This window comes from Vulpes lagopus, chromosome 20, assembly GCF_018345385.1.
Source record: "Vulpes lagopus strain Blue_001 chromosome 20, ASM1834538v1, whole genome shotgun sequence".
NCBI classification, from domain to species: Eukaryota; Metazoa; Chordata; class Mammalia; order Carnivora; family Canidae; genus Vulpes; species Vulpes lagopus.
Window position 1 is genome coordinate 27,468,878 of NC_054843.1, and position 22,999 is coordinate 27,491,876.

General features: G+C 35.0%; 1 protein-coding gene and 1 non-coding gene across 2 annotated transcripts in view; both read left to right on the top strand.

Moving 5' to 3' along the window:
* The window catches only part of NRIP1 (nuclear receptor interacting protein 1), a 94,176-nt gene that overhangs the window by 15,472 nt on the left and 55,705 nt on the right, over nucleotides 1–22,999 (top strand). The gene's annotated exons all lie outside the window — the stretch shown is intronic.
* On the top strand, nucleotides 6,017–6,169 carry LOC121479620. Its single transcript, XR_005984777.1, has one exon. It is a non-coding gene; the product is annotated as a small nucleolar RNA SNORA62/SNORA6 family (small nucleolar RNA).

Consider the following 22,999-nt stretch of genomic DNA (forward strand, 5'->3'; position numbering starts at 1 on the left):
TTATTGGACAGAAACTTTTTTTTTTTTTTTTTTTTGAGAGCTAGAGAGAGGAGGTAGGGAAAAGCAGAGGGAGAAAGAAGAGTCCCAAGCGGGCTCCTCATCTAGTGCAAGCCTGACCTGGTGCTCAACCTTAGCACCCTGATATCCTGGCCTGAGCCCAAACCAAGAGTCAGGTGACTTAGGTGTCCAGGCACCTCTGGACAGAAACTTCTTAAATGAATATTCTGGTGATGATATATAAAACCTGAAATACATATTTGCTGCTCTCCGTTTGTACTAATAATATAAACCTTTTTAAAGCACCCCTAGATCCTATTTTAGTTTCCTTTTCTCCAGTAAACTCAAGTACCAATATTATCCAGTTTGTGTTAGAATTTGATAAGACTACAGGGAAATATTCTGGTGGGTTAACTTGATTTTGTGTGTTTTGATATATTCTGAGGTTTTCAAAGAATATACATAGCCTTTTATAATCTGTGATAGTCCATTTCTGTCTGTTGTATTTCCTTCCTTTTACTAATGTTGTATTACTGACTTTGAGACACGTAAAGTCTGCTTCTCTAAGCAAAATAGTTGAACATATGCTTGTTTAGGTTATAAAACGTGAAAGCAGTAACTCTTAATATACCTTAGATCCTGTGTTTGTAGTTATTGTCCTAAAAATTGTTATAACTTTGTAATCTGAGTTTTAGTTGTTAGAAATTTTATGAGATAATGGAAAAAATAATAGCTCGGTTTCATGTTTTGATTTTAATTGCTAGTGGATTGTCCTTTACCTCTATTTAAGCAGACTGATTATATGATGAACTTATTCTAAAATATATTCTTAGTATATCTATATATTTATAGTTATAAAATCAGTGTGTATATATGTAATATGTTTCAAAAAGAGAACTCTGCACCTGTTGATTGCATTAAGCATTTGGTATCTTCTAATGAGGAGGGAGAAGGTGCTATCATTCTAAGTGGATCATTCCTCCTCAGCAAATTGCGTACATTTTACTTTTTTGTATGCTGTGACCTTGCAGTCAGTGACTTCAGCCCAGAATAGTTTCAAAGTCATGTAAATGAATGCAATTAAGGTATTGCTTATCATCTTACATAGTTCAGATGGAACCTTATTGGATAGAGAGATTTGTTTGCTTTATAAGGAAGGTCAAAATAAGGTTAAATTTTATTACATAAAATGATTTGGTAATGTTTTTATTTAGCTGCTGAAAAAGTAATGTCCTAATAGGAAATGATAATGCTTTTTTTTTTTTTTCTTTAAACCACTGGGAGGTCTTTTCAGGGTTTTTGTTTGTTTGTTATTTCTAATAGTTACAGTTCTATTTTAAGATGATATCTTCTGTCTACTTGTAAAATTTTGGGAACATTCTACCCTTAGTTATGATTCTAGGTATCTTTGACTCATACATGTAGAAGACATTTCCTGCTGCTGATGGAGGGTTGCTTAGGAGCAGCTGATGTATGTGCTTAGAGGATTTGTGTTAATGTCCAGTTATCATGCCAGTTGGTGCAGGACCTCAGACGGCATGATTAGAGTCCTGGTTCAGAAAGGAGATCTGCTCTCCTACCAGGCTGATTGTAAGGGTTGGGAGAGCATTGACATAGATACTAGAAGAATTTTGCTGATGAAGAACTGTGTGTGTGTGTGTGTGTGTGTGTGTGTGTGTGTGTGAAGTAATTAGAAGAAGGGCAGCTACTCTTCATTGTAGTTGGCCTGTATAATTACCCTCTTTCCTTTTATGGATTATTCTTACTTCAGCATGGCATATTAATTGATAAAGTCTTTAAGATTCACTTTGTTGAGTAGGTACTTACTGCACATCAGCTCTTGGCCTTGCACCATGTTAAGTGTTGGAGGATTCAAAGATGAATAAAGGGTTCACAATTACAATGAGAATAATAGTAAGCATGAGGCAGAGAAAATTATCTGGAAGCACAATGGTCAAAGAGCCTGCTTTGGTAGGGTGTTGAGAAAGCATTACTAAAAGAAATTTGGTTCCCCTGTATGGTTTTAGGGAAACTGACAGGTACTGGTAAAATGAAATAACAATAAAAAGTAGCTCCTTTATTTGGGGAAGTCGAAGTTGCTATAATGGAATCAGGATATCTGCATCACGCCTTCCTTATCACCAACCAGCTTCACTGTCCATTACCTATTGATCAATATAAAGCCTCCTCTGCCACCACAGTATTAAAGTAGAGGCTGTGTCTCTTGCTGGTCAAAACTTTTCACCTACTTTTTTATTCCTGAAGTTATAAACTTTCTTATATGGTTGATGTCATTCTGTATCTGAAGGCTTCTAATTCTCAGTTTAACATTTTTTGTTCCTGGTGATCTAGAGAGAGGGAAAAAAAAAGAGGTGGTTCAAACTCTGTATTGACTACCAAATAATCCTAATACCTTTACTCTCAGAATCCTTGACCAGAATTTCTCTTCATCACCATTAACTTCTCACTTTGAGAATAGGTGATAGTGTTTATGTATATAAAGACAGTATATTTTGGTAAATAATTTTATAATTGGTCATCAGTTGTGGTCAACAGCTATGCCCAAGGAAAGCATGTATAATGAAAACTATTTTTTATTTTACATCTTTTGTGTTATTTTTAAAGATAATTTATTTTAGTAGTTAAGATTTCATTGTAAAACATGCCACTGAAATTCTTTGAGATAAGATGCACTTGAAGTAATATTTATTTTTCTTAATTTTCAGGGAGTTTTTGGACTGTGAGCTATTTCAGAACTCTCTTCTCAGGACCCATTATTTTAACAGTCAGGAGAAACACATCCAGAAGGTATTGTATTTTGTCTGTTGCTCCATTTTTTAAAATGTAGTTACGCCTTTTCATTTATAGAAAGAAAATTATGTTGCATTTTGTTATTTATTTTTTCTTTAAGTTTCAGATATTGATTAACTAGTTGATGTTCATAATGGAGGAGAGGGATATATTTCAATATGGGTAATTCGGAATTTTTTGTAAGTCAGTAAAAGAAATCTGGTTTGGGGGGGTGGCTGGGTAGCTCAGTTGGTTAAGCATCTAGCTCTTGATTTTCACTCAGGTCATGATCTCAGGGTCATGAGATCAAGTCTTGCATCCCAGTAATGGGATTACTGGATCCTAAGGTAGGTAGTTCTATTTTTAACTTTTTGAAGAACCTCTGCACTGTTTTCCACAGAACCTAAGAGGTTCATTTTTCTCCATATCCTCTCCAACACTTGTTGCTTGTTGTGTTTTTGATTTTAGCCATTCTGACGAGTGTAAGGCAATATCCCATTGTAACTTGGGTTTGCATTTTCCTGATGATGAGTGATGACAAGCATCTTTTCATGTGTCTTTTGGCCATCAGGATGTCTTCTTTGGGGAAATGTCTGCTCATGTGTTCTGCCCATCTTTTATTGGATTATTGTTTTTTGGGTGTTGAGTTATATCGTTCTTTATATATTTTGGATACTAACCCTTTATCTCGTATGTCATCTGCAAATATCTTTTCACATGATTCACTAGATTGCCTTCTAGTTTTGTTGATTGTTTCCTTCACTTTGCTAAAGCTTTTTGTTTTGATGTAGTCCCAATAGTTTATTTTTGCTTTTATTTCTCTTGCCTCAGGAGAGGTGTCTAGTAAAATATTGGTGTGGCCAATGTCAGAGACCTCATTGCCTGTGCTGTCTTCTAGGATTTTTATAGTTTCAAGTATCACATTTAGGTTTAATCTATTTTGAGTGCATTTTGTATGTGGTGGAAGAAAGTGGTCTAGTCCATTGTTTTGTATGTAGCTGTCCAGTTTTCTCAACACTATTTGTTAAAGAGACTGTCTTTTTCCCACTGCATAATCTTGCCCCTTTGTCAAGGATTAATTGACCCTATAATTGTGGGTTTATTTCTGGGCTCTCTGTTATGTTCCATTGATCTATGTGTCTATTTTTGTGCTAGTACCATACTCTTTTGATTACTTTGGCTTTGTAATATAACTTGAAATCTGGAATTATACCTCCAGCTGTACTTTTCTTTTGCAAAATTGCTTTGGCTCTTTGGGATCTTTTGTATAAATTTTAGAATTTTTTTGTTCTAGTTCTGTGAAAAATGCCATTGGTATTTGGATAGGGATTGCATTAAATGTATATATTGTTTGAGGTAATATAGACATTTTAACAATATTCTTCTAATCCATGAGCATGGAAAGATATCTTTTTAAATCGAAGAATTTACTATGACAAGGAAATATTGACGATACATTCAAATAGTTTATTAGTTATACAAAGGATTCTTAAACTTTTAAGGTCATTATGAATTCTCCATTTATGAAAGTTTATCATGTAATCTCAAAATTAAGGGTATGTTTGAATAAAGTTGAACTCGTTACTATTTTTGATTAAAAACTGTAAATAAATTTAGTTGTAGGATTAAGTAGACAGACTCTTACGTAAATTCAAAATAGGAATTGGTTTTCAGTAATTCTTTTGAAACTGACTCAAAATACTTAAGGCCCTTTAAAAAAAAGTTTCCTAAAGAAAACAAACTTTTTACCAAGCCATAATTTCATGTAGTCAAACAGGTACTCTTACTTGCTAGTTCAGTCATTTTTCTTTTTCTTTCTTTCTTCTTCTTCTTCTTCTTTTTTTTTTTTTTTTTTTTTCCACACAGCATACCCAGCATAACTAACACTATCCCAGGAGACTGTCTGTCTTAGGCAGTACTACTTCTGTTCAACAGAAACCAGTCTATGGCATTTTTTACTATGTGTTAGTTTTGCCTGTTTTTGAACTTTATACAATTAGAATCATATAATATGAACTCTTGTGTCTGAGTTTTTTGATCAACATTACATCTCTGAGAGTCACCCATATATTGTTTTTTTTTCTATTTGTACCCCACCCCAATTGTCTGTATTCCTTTGTATGATTATACCACCATTTATCCTTTCTACTATAAATGGATATTGAGTATCTTAACAATTTGGGGCTACAAATAAGACTGCCATGAATTTTTTTTTATATCTTTCATATCATAAGCATTCATTTCTGATAAGTATATGCACAGGAACGGAACTGCTGAATCATGGAGTATGTATATGTCTAACTTTAGTATGATACATACTTGGAGTGCTTTTAAGGATATTTGTGAAATGTCAATTAGTGTATCTCTTCTTAATGATAGCTTATACTGTGATAGACTTAATTTTTCTCTAACTGCATGTAAACTCTAAAATTGCTTTTTTACGAGGTATGAAATTTTACCATCTATTTAAAATAAATTGCCTGTTTTTTGATGTCATCATGGTATGTATTTGATCTGTGAAACTTAGATCTGTCCTAACCCTACGGAAGGAAAGGAGGACATAAAACCATCCTTATATATATACCTACTACTGTGGAAATATTGAAAAAAATGATTTTAAAATAAATTGGACATTTTGTACATGAAGCTTTTATTTTATTCTTGAATATTGGGATACCTCTGGAATATCCAAAATTATATACTCTTGAGTTACAAAAAACTTACTTTAGCATTTCTGATGAATCTTTCTTTCTACCTTTATCTGTGTTGTGTTAATCTTTTTGGTGAAGTGAAATTATGCATTTTAGAGCATAAGTACTTGAGAAATTTTATGTCAGATCTTCTTCTTAGTCTTTACTATAGAACAGTGCTGTTTATTCAATAAAAGTACAATGTAAAAAAAAATAAATAAAAGTACAGTGTAATTTTAAATTGTCCAGTAAGCACATAAAAAAGGAAAAAGAAACTGATTAATAAAATATTTTCTTTAACTCATTATCAGCAAAATATTATAAAAGTACAGTGTAATTTTAAATTGTCCAGTAAACACGTAAAAAAAGGAAAAAGAAACTAATAAAATATTTTCTTTAACTCATTATCAGCAAAATATTATTTCATTGCATAATTAATATAAAATTGTGAGATATTTTACATTTTTCTCATAATAAGTTTTTAAAATTCAATGTATATTTTCACTTAGTGCACATCTCAATTCAAACTGGTCACCTTTCCTATGCATTGTTAGAGCTTGGAATTGAGGCCACAGCCTGGCCAGTGAACTCAAGTGTAGGGTAGTGTTGTGTTACATGAGGGGTAAGTCTGGCTAACACCACAAGGGTCTCTGGCCCAGTGAATGAGTTTGATAGTAATTCTTGCTGCAGGTGTGTGTGTAAATAAATATAAACACAAATACATAAACATTTAAAAAATAAAAATTTTAAAAAGACAGACTATTCCCTTTTCAAATGCTCCATAACCACATGTGTCTATAGGTTACCATATCTGACAGCACATTACAGAATTACATCTTGGTTTTAAAAGACAAGGCTTTAGTCAAATCCATATCTAGCTAAAATTATCCTTTCCGGGCACCTGCCTGGGTGGTGCAGTGGGTTAAGCCTCCGACTCTGGGTTTCAACTCAGGTTGTTATCTCAGGCTTCTGAGATCGAGGCTCCCAGCCCCCCTCATCAGGCTCAATGCTCAGCACACAGTCTGCTTTAGATTCTCTCTGCCTCTCCCCTTTCTGCTCGTGCTCTCTCAAAAATAAATAAATCTTGAAAAAATTATCCTTTAAAATCCAATAGAAAGCTGCTGTGTCAAAAGCTAATATACCATCTTTCAGTATGTCTCAAGCTGCCTGTTTTTCCTTCAGTATTGGAATAAATGACATTTTCTTTGGTTGAACATCAGATAAAGCAGTTATCCAATGTTTAGGGGACATGTTGTATGGAAAATACATGTCTTTAACTGTAAAATCAAAATCTGTAACGGCAGGTTCACATCTTCCATCTTACTCTAGGTTATATGCTGGATAGGTTTTTAATCTTTGTTGTTTTTTTTCCTTTTTTTTAAAAAAAAATATTTTTAAAGCATGGCTGGTTTAATTTGAATGTGGTAAACTGAACGATGTAACTCCACTATCTCCTGCATAAAATAGGACAGTTAAAAAAAGGTTATATGTATACATATAGATGTACCTATAATGACTTTTCATTAATTAGGATATTTAAAAGTTACCTACATTTTAAGGGTTAATGTTTCTTCATGTATATATTTGCCAGGTAGGATAAATCAAGAACCATATGCTATCTCATATGAACTTAGGTCAGATTTTACTACTAAATTGGCTTGCTTTAAGCTTTTTTAGTGTTCAGAATATGGATAAAGTACTATTGACCTTCGAATGTAGTCACATACGGAGTTGTCATGAGGGACAGGGCACCTTTAGCAATACTTGACATAATTATACATGTTAGCTGTTATTTTGGGTTCTGGATTGGAGGTAGTTGTTTCATAGTCCTGTCCGCTAACTTCTTTAATAGTACTTACCTCTTCTTTTTTAAAGGAAATCAACTTTACTTTTTTGACACCCCGTTCTAATAGTGCATATTATGGCTACTTTTTAAAAATGAAAATCATCCTTCTGCTGAAAAGCCCTCATCTTGGTTGTAGTAAAATTAAAGTTCTTGTATTTGCTGACAGGGCCATCTGCATCTTATTAATGAGGCCTAGTCTGGTGACCACTCAAAGTGGAAGCCTCTTCTTTCTTTTTCTACAGCATTTATCACCTTTAAGACTGCCATGAAATTAATCTTATAAAATGATTGCTCATTGATTATTTTCCTCTTCTAAAATGAAAGCTCCCTGAGGGCAGGAGTGCTCAACACTAGTACATCTGAAAGAACCAAGAATAATCCTGGGCATCCATTGGTACAACTACTGTGGAACAGTGTAGAGTGTTCCTCAAAAAATTAAGAACTGTCATCTGATCGAGTAATCCTACTTCTGGATATATATCCAAAGAAATTAAAATCAGGATCTTGAGGAGATACCTGCACTCCTGTATTCATTGCAGCACTATTTGCAGTAGCCAAGACATGAAAGCAACCCACATGTCCATCCACCTATGAATGAATAAAGAGAATGCAGTATTTATTTCCATCCTTAAAAAATAAGGAAACCCTGTCATTTGTGACAACATGGATGAACCTAGAGGACTTCATCATAAGTAAAGTAAACTAGGCAGGAGCACAAATGTTACATGATTGCACTTATATCCAGAAAGACTTCATAGAAGCAGAGAATAGAATGGTGGTTACCAGGAATTCTGTAAGGAGGAAACTGAGGTTTTGGTCAAAAAGTAAAAACTTTAAATGATGTAAGAGGAGTAAATCCTGGAGATTTACTGTACAGCATAGTACCTATGGTTAGCAAGACTGTATTTTATATTTAAAAATTTGCTAAGAGGTAGGTCTTTTTTTTTTTTAAGATTTTATTTATTTTGAGGGTGGGGGGGGGAGAGAGAGAGAGAGAGAGAGAGAGAGAATGAGAATGGTTGGGGGAAGGGCAGAAGGAGAGGAGCAGGGAGCCTGATGCGGGGCTTGATCCCAGGATCATGACCTGAGCCGCAACCAGACACTTAACCACTGAGCCACTCCAAGAGGTAGGTCTTATGTTAAGTGTTCTAATCACACAAAAAATAAAGAGAGTGGGGAAAAAACTTTTGAAGGTGTTGGATATGTTTATGGCATTGACTATGGCAGTAGTTTCATGAGTGTATACTTATTTCCAAACTCATCAAGTTGTAACAGCATTTTGTAAATCAATTATACCTTTAAAAATTGTTGTTGTTCAGTGATAGGCATCTAGAAGGAACTCCTAAGTATTGATTAAATATTTCTTGAGTGTATAGAGAAGCTACGCCTTTTTCCCCCTCCCAGAAATTTGCCTTTGAGAATTATCTGGGGGCAGAGAACATTTAAACTAAGAGAAAACAAAGATCTTCAGTTGTATATATAATAATACATTTTGATATTTTGAATTAGTTGAAAGTAGTTTATTTATCAAATTGATGTGTATATGCCTATGAAAGGTAACATGTAAATATGAGGTTTCAAAAAAATAGGGTTTATTATTATGGTCAGGTAATTTATCTTTTGGATATTTGTATGTACATTTTTCCATTTGGGTCATAAAAATAATGTTGGTTCAGAGAAGTATATTTATAAGATACTTCTTTCATTCTTAGGAACTAGAGAGACACACATGGTATTTTGGTATCTTAAAATTAGTATGAATCAAACAGACCTTGATAGTTTTTAAGAATAATTTGTATGTAATAAAGTATAAATTGTTCATATAAACAATGTTGTAATAACGTATAGATTTCGTTTTATATAGACATTTTCTAATTGTAGTTTTTGAAGTTTTATTTTTAGGCCACCTACAATAAATGTTTTTAAAATAGTACAAAAATATAATCAAAGACTTATATTAAGAAATGGTATATGCTACCTGTATTCACATTGAAAGGAGTTTTTTCCAAAGTGTTTTTTCCAAAGCAGGATAGGTAACTTTTACGTGATGATTTAAGCAAAGTTTTCCCTGCAAGTCTGTTTACAAGTCTTTGGTTTTATTTTGTGCCTTTATATATCAACACATAATATATATAACTATTTCAATAATCATTTTCATGAGAACAGGAAGAGCTATGTGTTTTGATTTATTCCTTCTCTTTCTACTGCTGTCTTCCAAATTCACATGTTAGTATTTCATGCTTGTTAGTCGCTTTCTAACTGCTCTTTTTGTCTTTTCATTTTTATTATTCAACCCATTCTACACACCGTAGGACAATAAGCCTTTCTGAAGAAAGTATTATAACTCTGAACAAAGACCTTTGCCTAACAAGATAAAGGCCAAGTCCTATTTTTATCTGTCTCCTACTTATCCCAGCATCATATTCCATTTGCCTCACCCTCAAAGATGTTAACTGCACATTTCTTATGCTGCCACCCGGGTTTTGTCATCTTTCTCACAGGTGTCCTGTGATCCCTGCTTATTTTCTTTTACCAAAACACTCCCTGGTCTGTGATTTGAATAATCACCCTGAAGTGCCCTCTTCCACTGTCCCTTAGTAGTTGATGAGTACCATTCACACTGCATTTATTTAATTCGTCTCTCCTGCAAGATTGTAAACTTCTAAAGGGAAGGGATCATATCTTGTATAAATCTGTGATTTGTAAAACACCCAGCTCTAAGCCTTACACATAGAAGGTGATAAATCAAAACACTGAGGAGACAGTAACTCCAGGGTATATCCTGGAGCTTTAGAAACAATTAAGAGGGGCAGCCCGGGTGGCTCAGTGATTTAGCGCTGCCTTTGGCCCAGGGTGTGATCCTGGAGTACCCAGATGAGTCCCCAGATCAAGCCCCCTGTCGGGCTCCCTGCATGGAGCCTGCTTCTCCCTCTGCCTGTGTCTCTCCCTCTTTCTCTCTGTGTGTCTCTCATGAGTAAATAAATAAAATCCAAAAAAAGAAAAAAGGAAACAATTAAGAAAAGGATACAAATTCACCTGTATTACACAAGTTCCTTAAGCTTAGGCTGCAACAATTTCTACGTGTGGTTTGTGTGAAGATGAAATGACAGTATGTGTGTTAGCAATTTGTAGGTTCCAAAATGTAATCTAAGCATTTGTAATAGTTCTCAAACTACATTTTGTGGACTATATAAGTTTCTTTTCTTCATGTAAAATGTATAGAATGTTGTTTTAATGTTCCTCACCCTACTAATGGCAAGATTGATTTAATATGTTAGCTGTATGTTTACTGTAATAAGTCTCTTTACAATTCATCTGAAACAAGAAGGAAAATAGAGATGCCTTTGGTGAAAGTAATAAATTACCTGCGTGGAATCCAACAATTTCAGAGATGAATGAATTTGAAAGTTTTGTTAACAACTTTCCAAAATTGATCCTTAATTCATCATATTGAATTACATGGAGTAAAATACATTTTTTGAAGGGCATCATCTCACAGATTTCCATAAATTTCTCAGAGGTGACCCCATCCCTGTCAATTCTATTTCCTAGGAGTATTTAAAATTAAATAGCTTACCTGGCTAGTGGACATTCTATATGAGACTGAAATTGGGATGATGAATTTTTTTTTTTTTTTAATTGGGGTAGGGTATAGTTCTGGTGCTAAGAACAGCATCTAGAAATGGAATAAGTTTCTGATTTTCAGAGATTTTTTTTTTCTCTCCAAAACAAAATCTAGGTATCATGTATATCTGGGATATAGCTGTGAATTAGTTGAAAGAGAGATAGGGTTGAGGTTCAGGGAGGAAATAGTATTGTAGGACCAGCATCTTGAACCATGAATACAATCATTATCTGTAGATTCTGAAAATATGGTATCATATGGTCTTGTGTATTTAAATGCTCAGATGTTGATAACACAAATTGGTACCAGAGACTGAGTTTATTAAGCATGAGGCAGTGATTATGGTTTCTGAGTGTTCCTTACTCATGACAAAATATGATGTGCAATTTGGATACTATTCCTTTGGCAACTAACTAGATTTGAGAAGTTACCCTTACAGGCCACCCAGATATATTTTAGATCGTGAGTGTATGGAGCCGTTATTTCATTACCTAGGCCATAGTAGAAAATATTTAGCCTTTTTTTAATGGTGACTAAAAATTTGATCCTTTGATTTTATGTTAATGTTACAGACAAAAATTCTGAAAGTCAGCCCGTGAGTTTCTGTTAAGGGTGAGCAGCATTTGTTGGAAAGTTACATACAATTTCAACCTAGTCTGGTGACTACAGAATGCTGTTTCCTTAGCTTTTAAGTCTTTTGCAGTAGTGTAGCCTGAGAGAAGGCAGAAATAGTTGTTTCTTTGTTATATATATATATATATATATATATATATATATATATATATATATATATATATATAAACGATATGCAGTTGACCCTTGAACAACACGGGAGTTACAGGTACTGGTCCCTGACAGAATCAAAATTCTCTAATTTTGACTCCTCCAAAACTTAACTACTCATAGGCTACTGTTTACTGGAAGCCTTACTGATAACATAAACAGTCTATTAACACATATTTTATATGTTATATGTATTATATACTGTAGTCTTATAATATCTTTTTCTTATTTTTTTTCATATTTCTAGGTTACATGGTTCATCTGTTTTTTTCAAATTATTGCATTCTCCAAAAAATTTTCCAATATATTTTTTGAAAGATACACAGTTCAAAGTGTTTTTCAAGGGTTAACTGTATTTCTTTTACCCCTTGTGTAGATACAAAGAGTAGTCCTACCGTGGCCACAGTTTAATACAGTGATAGGAAAAATGCTGGTCTTAGAGACATAAGATTTATATTTGAACTACAGCTCATCAAACAGACTGTTTAACCTGAGCCTCAGTTTCCTAATCTGTAAAATGAGGACATAATCTACATCAAAGGAATATTGTGCAGAATGAATGAGGAAATAACGTTTGTTGTCACCGGTGTAATCTTTTAGAAAGACAATGTTTTATTGACAATATTGTTAATTCTGTGTGTTCCAAAAGAAATAAAATAGGTTTTTGGATGACTACTGTTTTACTCAATAGCATACCCTTCTAAATTAGGACCACTCTTCCACACATTTTGCATTTTTCTTTTTTTGGTTCTCTTCCACTTGAGTTTTCACAAACTCTGCTCCACGCTTTTGAACTCTTTTCAAGTTTGAACCAGTTACCATCTGCCACCTACTGACCCAGTTCTCTCTACTTCCTTCAACTGAGCTCTCCCCATACACACATGCTTATTTTCGTTGAGTGATTAAATTGGCCTTCATTTGATTTTTCCAAAGATCTAGATTAATACAGGGTTAGAAACAGCAGCTTCTGCATGTGTCTGAACTATAAATAAAACAAGGTACAGAAGAACCAGTAATAATACTCTTTTTTTTCCCCTAAGGAAGACAGTTGTCAGAGAAAACAATTGGTAACACCCCAAATGGACTTGCTTTTTTTTTTTTTTTTTCCATTGCATAGTACTTACAGGTTTAAAGTGATTTCTGCCTACATATCCAGGTTAAAAAAGTTTTCAGTATAAAGTATGAGTTGTCAAGTGACTCACCACATATGCAAGTACTTCAAAATGCATGCCCTTAACTACTATTTGAATTTTTATAGGTTTGTAGTTTTGCTGACTGCAAGAAAATAAAAGGCCTAGTGCCAGTTCTTACTGGGTCAAGATTTATTTTAAAGTATCAACATTTCCTCAGCATTTTGATACTTACAAAAGTCCTAGAAATTTTCCTGCAAGAAGACTTAATAGGCTTTATTCCAGTAAGGAAAATTCAGGGTGCTTATGCCATGGTAGTAACAAAAGCGATATATTTGGTGAATTTGTTTATAGAAATTGCCAGAAACCAGACTACCCTAGAGATCTATTTTTATTTAAAGAGGCAAAGACTAGTAATTATATTTGTTCAGCTCCAGGTACAGAAAATTTGGCCAATAATTTAAAAACAGACTGCTAGTCTTTTCTGAAATGATCAGGAGCTGGATTGACTAGGGCAATTGGTTGGACACTGTGGAGACTTTATTCAGTAGTGGTTTGTGAAGTACATTATAGAAGCACAGCGACTTGAATTTGAATCCTTAGTCTACCCCTTACCTGTTTTATAACTTTGGGCAAGTCACTCCATTGCTCTGAGCCTTAGTTTCTTCATCTGTAAGGATGAATAGTATCTGTTTTATAAATAGTGATTAAGTGAGATAATATATGACTTAGGACGATTGTAAAAAAGTAGCATTTATTTGCCATCTAGTTAATTATAATGGCTGGGAATTAACCCTCCAAAGAGTAGGTTTTAAAACTTGCATTCCTAAAATAGGGCACTTCAGTGGCTCAGTTAAGTGTCCAACTCTTGGCTCAGGCCATGAGCTTGGTATCTTGAGATCAAGCCCCTCATTGGGCTCCAGCTTAGTGTGGAGTCTCTGCCTGAGATTCTCTGCCTCTCCCTCCCCCTTCCCCCAGTGCATGTGTGTTCTCTCTCTTTCCGTCTCAAATAAAGTCTTTAAACACACACACACACACACACACACACACACACACACACACACACACACTTGAATTGTTGAATTACTGTATCGTATACCTGAAACCAGTATAACACTATGTTAACTGTACTGGAATTCTAAAACTTAGTTTAAAAAACTTGCATTCAGGGGATCCCTGGGTGGCTCAGCGGTTTAGCGCCTGCCTTTGGCCCAGGGCGCGATCCTGGAGTCCCAGGATTGAGTCCCGCATCGGGCTCCCGGCGCGGAGCCTGCTTCTCCTTCTGCTTGTGTCTCTGCCTTTCTCTCTCTCTCTCTGTCTATCATGAATGGATAAAGTCTTAAAAAACAAAGAAATCATGAAAAAATGTTAAAAAAAACTTGCATTCCATGTTGAGAGTCATTTAAGTATAGAAGTATATTTGAGATTTCTTTAAAATCTTTAGGAAACCACATTAGAGTCAAAGCAGTGTTTATAGTTAATAGACTGAATTTGACAAGAATTGAGACACTGTGGTGTGGTGTTTTGAACAAGTGTGAATCCTAACTCTGCCACCTACTTTATTGACGTTGGATCAATCATCTTACCTCCTAAGGCTCAGTGTTCTCATCTGTAAAATGGGGTAACTTTATAGGGTTGTTTTGAGAATTGAAAGAATGTCATTCTTGACACAGTAAGGTTTAGTTATTCTTATTAGTCCATAGATACCCTTTTGAACATGGCCATGAGTACTTATAAGAAATATAGCCTGAATTTTTTTTTATGTAATATTTAATGTTGGAATTTTGGAATCAATACCTTTTTCCCCGTTTGTATAATGTTTAGTTGACTTAAGATAAGATAAAATATTCTGAATCTCCTATAGTCCAAATAGCACTTAATTTATATTTGAAAAACACATTTTTACATATCATCTGCTATGGTCTGAATGTTTATTTTCCCCTCAAAATTCATATGTTGAAATTTTAACCCCCAAGGAGGTGGTATCGGGAGGTAGAAACTTTGGGAGGTGATCAGATTATGAAGGAGGAGGCTTCACAGTGGGATGAGTTCCCATATAAAAAAGGCCTGAGAGAGATCCCTTTCTCTTTCTGCCATCTTTGATATCGTGGAAAGATAGCCATATATATGAACAAGAAAGCTAGATTCTCCCTGAATGCCATGCTTGCATGTACCAGGGTCCTCGACTTACCAGCTGCCAAAACTCTGAGAAATAAATTTTTGTTGTTTATAGGCCACTCAGTCCATAGTATTGTTATAACAGCCTGAATGAACTAAGACAGCATCCAATTTTATGGCTCTGTACTTTTAATCCAGTCTTTATTTCATGTTTCTGCTTTCCTTTCTGCTTCATTGCCTGAGAGTGACCCAAAGGAGAAGCAGGGAAAGCAGGAGTAGGCAGGATTGTCAATAGATGGTCAACCTTACCATGATCAGATATACTCTCAGGACTAAAGTCCTCAGTTAAATTGACTCATGAATGCTTTCTCAAGTATTACCACAGAATAATTTTTAATGCTTTTTTTTTTTTACTATTGTTACATATACTGAGAAGATTTTAAAGGAAATCTCTACTTTTCCCACCATCCTGCAATAATTTTTTTCAGAGCCATAACATAATTCATCCAGTAATTTTTCAAAGTGACAGCTAATAAGGGATTGGTAAGTAAATAGTTACCACATATTATAGGTATCATATTAAGTATAGAGTTGAGTTTCTCCTTTATAAAGTTAATTTTCTGTATCTTCTGTTTGGTGATCAGTATGTCTAAAAGAAGCTATTTAATGGTATAGGAATTTTAATTTGTAGAAATTTTCCAACCTTATAAGACTTTTATGAGAAAGCACTGTAGTTTGATAGGTTCGTACAGTGAGAACTTGAAGAGTTAAGTTAGAGTCTTGGATAGATAAAGCTTTGGCTTTGTTACTGACTAATGGTTTGGCTTTGAGTAAAAAACCAAAATCTGATGACTTTTAGTCTTGGACTCAACCCATTACTGAGTCATGAAACCCGGCTTCCCTTCAAACCTAGGATTACTTCAAAGATGAAGGGGAACATTTGAGATGGTGTCCCCCACCTGCCTTCCAATGTGTGTACACACACAAAGGAAGTGTAATTATTTATGTTTAATTCATCACGTCCTAATTTTGTTTGGCCACGGGACCTCCCACGTCCCTCCTTACCACCTAACTTCCTCTCTCTTCCCTTCCCTTTCTTCCTTCCTTTGAGTAAATACTGATAGTTCTGTAGAATCCAGTTAGGCAGATCGTGATTTTGAGTACATTTTGCCATTTATTTCAAAGCTCTATATTTGGATTGCCTTTGCCTTGGTCATATGTTTATTTTCAACTCTTAATTAGGAACACACTGTTTATAAATTAATTCCTGTGAGAAAGTATGACTCATATTAAGAGGTCTTGTCTTATTGTCATATGACATGTTCTGTAGGCCTGCAGCATAGAAAAGGGGAAAAACACCTGACATCTATCTTCATTTTAGTTGGATTAACACATTGCAGGAAACTGTGTAACTATTTTTAACTTTTTTCTATGTGAATTAAAATATAAGTAATTGAAGAGCTTACTAAACTAACTTAAACGAGGGATAAATACCCTATGCAACATGAAGTTTAGAATAGAGGTAATTAATTGTCCTAATGGTGTTAACAAGAACGCACAGGGTATTTTCCAGTTTTCTACTCTGCTGCTTTTTTGTAATCTTTGGTTGCAAGGTGGCCATTTTTCCATGCTATTTTTTTTTTTTTTTTTGGTAAGAAAAACATTTCCTAGTAAACTTTATTGGTTGCAATTGCATCATATGCCCGTGCCTAAACCCCTGATTGGCAAAGTAAATAATACTTGTCTTAGTGGCTTGACCTAATCAGGATTTACCTCCTAAGAGAAAGAGTGTTTTACCAGCAAGTAAGAAGGGGGGGTGGGTATGTCTTTTAGAGGGCTGCTGCAGTGGATGACACAGCTAGGGAAGGTCGCAGTTTTTTTAATTTTTGCAAGCTTCCTTCCTTATGGAATCACAGAATATAGACAGTCATGCCTTGATTCATTTGACATATGTTTATTGAGTATCTACTGTATTCCATTTATTCTCTGTCTTAAGGATAGAGCAGTGACTAGAAAAGGGAATAATTATGGCCCCCTTGATGCTTACATTTTATTCATGAGATAGACAAACAGTATGCAACAATTCAACTTCATGATATCTTACAAACAGTGCTAAGTAGAGACTGAAGCAGAGAAAGGAGTGTGGAAGGTCTGGGGCAGGGGTGTATGAAATTTTAGATTATGTTCAGGGAACATCTTATCTTGCCTAGGAGATAACTTAAGGAAAGGCTGATTTGATGTGATACTTACAGCTCTCTAGAAGAAGAATATTCTAGTCAAAGCCCCTGTGGGTGAATGAGGGAGAGTCACATTAAGTGAGGTCAGAGTGGGGAGCAAAGGAATGACACAATAAAACGTGTTCACAGAATCACTTTTGGCAGTTGTGTTAAGTAAACCAAAAGACATTAAAAACAGAAACAAGGAAACCAGTCAGAAAGCTGTTGTAATAATCCAGGAGATATGATGGTGATTTAAATGGGGGCAGTAAGTAGTAGTTGGATGTAGATATTTCCAAGGCAAACCCTACAGACTTTGCTGACAAATTGGATGTAGCCTGTGGGAAGAGGAGAGGCATCTAGGATGGCAGCCAGGTTTTTGGCCTGAACAGTTAGAAGATGGAATTGATATAATCTGAGATTAGGAAGAAGAGGGACTCAGTTATTGACATGTTAAATCTCAGATGTCAAATAAACAATTGATGGATGTCAGATGGAGATGTAAAATAAACAATTGAATATACGTATTTCTTGAAGATGGATCAATATATATATTTTAAAAGGATGACATTGGTCATTAATAACAGGGCATGCCTTTTAAAAGAATATAAATTAAAAAAATAGGGAAAGAATAGGAAATGGAGAAATAAAGTGTATACGGAGAGGGATTTTTTTATGTTCCATTGAACAAATACAAGGGAAGTATTGGAGGTAATTTTAAAATAGACTAATGAAAGAAGCATTTATATACTGAGCATTTATTTAGTGGCCACTGTAGTCGTTTCAGAAATTGTGTGAGAAGTATATTTATTCTTTCAATCAATACCTCATTCCTGAAGCCCCAACTTGTGTCAAAAATATACATAAAAAGTGAAATACACCACAAGGACCAATGGTGTGGATTTAGTTTTTGTTCATTCCCTCTATAGCATGATGCAACAATTCCTCTAAAGGATGTTGTATTGTTAACCAAGTATGGTCTCCATCCCAATTTCCTCAGTATTATGCAACCTAATTAAGACTCAGGCATAATATTCAGTAGTGACCCAAGCCAGGAAAAGAATTGCTATTTTATATCAGGATAAATGGCTTTTCTTTTGAAGAGGAATTAGTCCAAGATGGTTTTTAAACCAGATTATATATTTGTTTGCATTTAGTGAGGATGCAGCACATAGCTAAGATTTTCTTTTTTTTTAAAGATTTTATTTAATTATTCATGAGAGACATACACACACACACAGAGAGAGAGAGAGAGAGAGAGAGGCAGAGACACAGGCAGAGGGAGAAGCAGGCTCCATGCAGGGAGCCTGACATGGGACTCGATCCAGGGTCTCCACGATCAGGCCCTGAGCTGAAGGCGGTACTAAACTGCTGAGCCACCCGGGCTGCCCATAGCTAAGATTTTCAATCTGTATGTATCACGTAAAATGCTGAGAAACACCTTATAAAGTACCTTTTACATTATAGGTACTCAATAAATAGAAAGAAAATTTGATTTAGAACATTCACATTTCTAACTTATTTTTAAACTTTTAATAATATTATGCTGCATGACATAGATGTTGCTTGGTAATAATGTGCCCTACCTACAATGCAAGGTTGTTGAGAATATTGAATTATCATGGGTTTTTTCAGATAACAGTATCGTAAAATAAATATAAGGAATTGTTTATTGGGCAAGACAGTTTTGCTCTTAAGGATGGGTTAGGCTTTTCTTATTACACTTTTGGCCAATCAGGGTGAGTATATGACCACTAGCCTATGCGATCAATGAGGGGAAATGTTTATAATTAGAGGGGAAATACTGTTTGGTCAGAACCTGGAGTATATTGAATTACTTCAGTTTGCCTATTTCTCATGTTAAGTAATTTTTGCAAAATGATCAACTCCCATGAGAGAGTTCTGCAAATTTGGAGTGATTAAGCAAGCATTTATGCTAGTTTTAAGACCAAATTGATGGTAGATATGAATTGGCCTCATTTTTTGGTTGACTGAGCTCTAAGTTTTTATCTACAAGTCTACTTTCCAGTTCTTTGGAGTGTATTTCTTATACCCTCCTTTATTTTGTTTTGAAAAAGAGATTTAGGAAAATCTGTTACCCAGCAATTAGCATTTGTTCAAGTCTGCAAATTACGATGCTCACCTAAAACTATATTCTTGTCAAAGTAAAACTCTATTTTGCCACAACGTGGCAGCTTATTTTTTATTATGCAAATAGAAATATATTTATATTATAAAGCATAATATTAAAATGATCCAGCAAGAATCCACCAACCAGATCTTGACTGAGAAAGTGTGCATCTATTAGCATATATCCCTTCTTGCCCATGGCGCTGCCCTTAATGCCTTCCCTGACTCCCTAATCAGTCTTCAATTTTGTGTTTATCACTTAGTTTTTAATAATACTGGTTTTATCACATGGATCTTTAAGTAATATGCTGTTTAATTTTACTTTTTGTAAAGATTTATAAAAAAGGGTGCATAGTTGCCTGAAACTTGCCTTTTTTGTTCATTATGGTTCTTTGAAATCTATTTATTGTATGTAGTTTGCAATTCATTTATTTTACTGCTGAGTAATACTCCATTGTCTGAATTTATTTATTGTGCCATTGGTAGACATCTGGATTTTTGTTCTGTTGGATGTTTCTGTATGCCTGTTTTGTTTTTGACATATCTATATTGAGATTGGTGTACTTCTGTACACTGATACAGGTATGTTTTTGCTATTACAATTATTGCTTATGTCTGAATTCTTTTATGTATGTTCTGGTGCACATGTGTAAGACTCTAGAATATATACCTAAGAGTAGAGGTATAGAGAATTATGATTACTTATATGAGTTTATTAAACAGTTATACAAATTAATGCCAATTGTTTTCCGAAGTCATTGGACCACAAATTAGTGGTTTATATACCACTAATAACACCACAGAAGCTCCCAGTTAACCAAATCATTGCCAAAACTTGGAAATCTCAGGCCACTTAACTTTTTCCAATATTGTAGCTACAAAACGGCATCTTTACTATGTCTTCATTTGCTTTTCTCTGATTGCTAATGAGATTGAACATCTTTTCATGTGATTACTCACCATTGGTGTTTTACTTTCATGAATTGCTCGTTTATGGCTTTTGTCCAGTATGTACTTAAAACTATGCATTAAATATATTTATTTCTAATTTTTTTCAATTTTAAGTAACAACATAAGAAAGAAAAATTTTTCCCGTGAAGATTTGATGTGATGCCTCATCACCCTTGAATAAATGAGCGTATATTTCCTACAAACAAGGACATTGTCCTATAAGCTACAATAAAGCCATCAAAATCAGGAAATTAACATTGATGCATTACTACCATCTAATCCTCAGATCTCATTCAATTTTCACAAGTAGTCCCAATAATGTCCTTTATAGCAAAAGGATCTAGTTTAGAAGCACGCCTTCATTTTACTTGTCACATCCTTTCAGTCTCCTTCAATCTGGAACAGTTCTTCAGTCTTTGTTTGACTTTCAAGACCTTGGCACTTTCCAAGACTATACTGCATAGGCCACTTATTTTGTAGAACTCTCTTCCTTTAGATTTGTCTGCTGCTTCCTAATGATTACATGCAAGTTATGAATATTTGGCAGGAATATCTCAGACGTTATGCTGTGTCTTCTCTTAGTATCTTATCAGGTGACACATGATTTTCATTTTGACGCATTAGTGTTTATGTTAACTTGATTACATGATGAAGATGGTGTCTGTCACGTTTCTCTCTTGTGAAATCACTCATTTTCCCTCTGTTTAATAATTGTTTTGTGTGGAAGTGCTCTAAGACTGTGTGACGATCTCCTTCCTCATCAAACTTTAATTAATTATATCAGTACAAATTCATGATTCTGTCTTGTATTCAGTGAGCTATAATCAGTTACTGTTGTTACTTATTTTGATGCTCATCTTGCCCAGATTCAGCCAATGGGATTCCTTTAAGGTTGGCTTCTGTGTCTTTTTGACGTGTCATTCATCAATCGTGCTGCTACTTCCAGTTTCATTCCTACACTATAGAGTTTAATCACATTTTCTTCCTTTTTTATATATCCCCTTCTCCAATAGTGAGAAACTTGCCTATTATTAACCTAAATTTACTTATTGGACCGGTCTCACTGTATGTAATCTTCATGCCATATTCATTGCACTCGCCTCCCCAAATTCTTAAGTTTTGAAGACCCTTCATGCGGAAGCCCCCTTCAACCCTATGTCAATTCCTACAGGTCCAGTCCAGTGCATCTTTTTGTGGGCACTCTCCTCCCCGTGATCAGTCATTGACATCTGTTGTGCAGGTCCTGCTTAACCCATACCACTCTGCCAAAGTTTGGGCTCTGACTCCCATGTCACACTCTTCCCTCCTTTCCAGCTTGGGTACCTGCCTCATCCTGCTCAGACCCTGACACCCTTCATCAGGGATACTTTTTTGTATTTTGCCTATTTTTATTTTTATTTAAATATTTTATTTATTTATTTTAGAGAGTGAGAGTGTGTACGTGTGAGCAGAGGGAGCAGCAGGAGAGGAAGAATATCTGAAGCAAACTCCCCACTGAGCATGGAGTCCTACACAGGGCTCGATCTCCTGACCCTGAGATCATGACCTGAGCTGAAGAGTTGGATGCTTAACCAAGTGACTACCCAGGCACCCCTACGCTTTTCCTATTTTTAATTTTTTTAAATTTATTTATGATAGTCACACAGAGAAGAGAGAGGCAGAGACACAGGCAGAGGGAGAAGCAGGCTCCATGCACCGGGAGCCTGACGTGGGACTCGATTCCGGGTCTCCAGGATCGCACCCTGGGCCAAAGGCAGGCGCCAAACCGCTGTGCCACCCAGGGATCCCCGCTTTTCCTATTTCTAAATAAAATGTTAAAGGACATACACACATACATACATTCTGGATACTGTAGTGGTTTTTTTCGTTTCTTTTGTTTTTGGCAATGTGCTTGGTGGTATTGTATTTAATCTTCTTTATTTTTTCTTGTTGTATTTGTTGATGAATGGAAGTTTTTAATGATAATGTAGTTGAATTTATTATTCATATATTTATAGTTAGCCCTTTCTGTGTTTTAAGTTTTAAACCTTCCATACTCTGTTCATAATGATAGTCCTTTATGTTTTATTTAAAAATATTAAAGACTTGGGGTACCTGGGTGGCTCAGTGGTTGAGTGTCTCTGCCTTCAGCTCAAGTCATGATCCAAGGTTTCTGGAATTCAGTTCTGCATCAGGCTCCCCACGGGGAGCCTGCTTCTCCCTCTGCCTGTGTCTCTGCCTCTCTCTCTCTCTCTCTCTGAGCCTCTACTGAATAAATACATAAAATCTTAAAAAAAATTAAAGACTTGTCTTCTCTATTTAAAATTTTAATCCCTATGGAATTTATTTTTTATGTGTTACATAGGAGGGATCCAATTTCTTCCCCCCCCTCCACAAAAAATAACCAGTTTGTTCAGCACTGTTGAATGATTCCTCTTTCCTTTAGTGATCTGCAGTGTTGTGACCTTTGTGAAATATTGTTTTTGTTCTATATGAAGGTGTGTTTCTTCTCTAGCAGTCAGTATGCCTCTTTTCTGGAAGCACACTAATTTCATTAGTACAGCTTTATAATAAATCTTAGTGTAGATACAGCAAGTTCCCTACTCTATTCTGTTTCTGGTTGGATGGCTTGTCTGTTTGGGCTTTTGCTACTCCACTTATAAAACCTTTTGGACTTTGATTGGCATTGCATTAAATTTATCACAGAATTGTGATTTTGTGATACTGAGTCTTTCTATCATGAA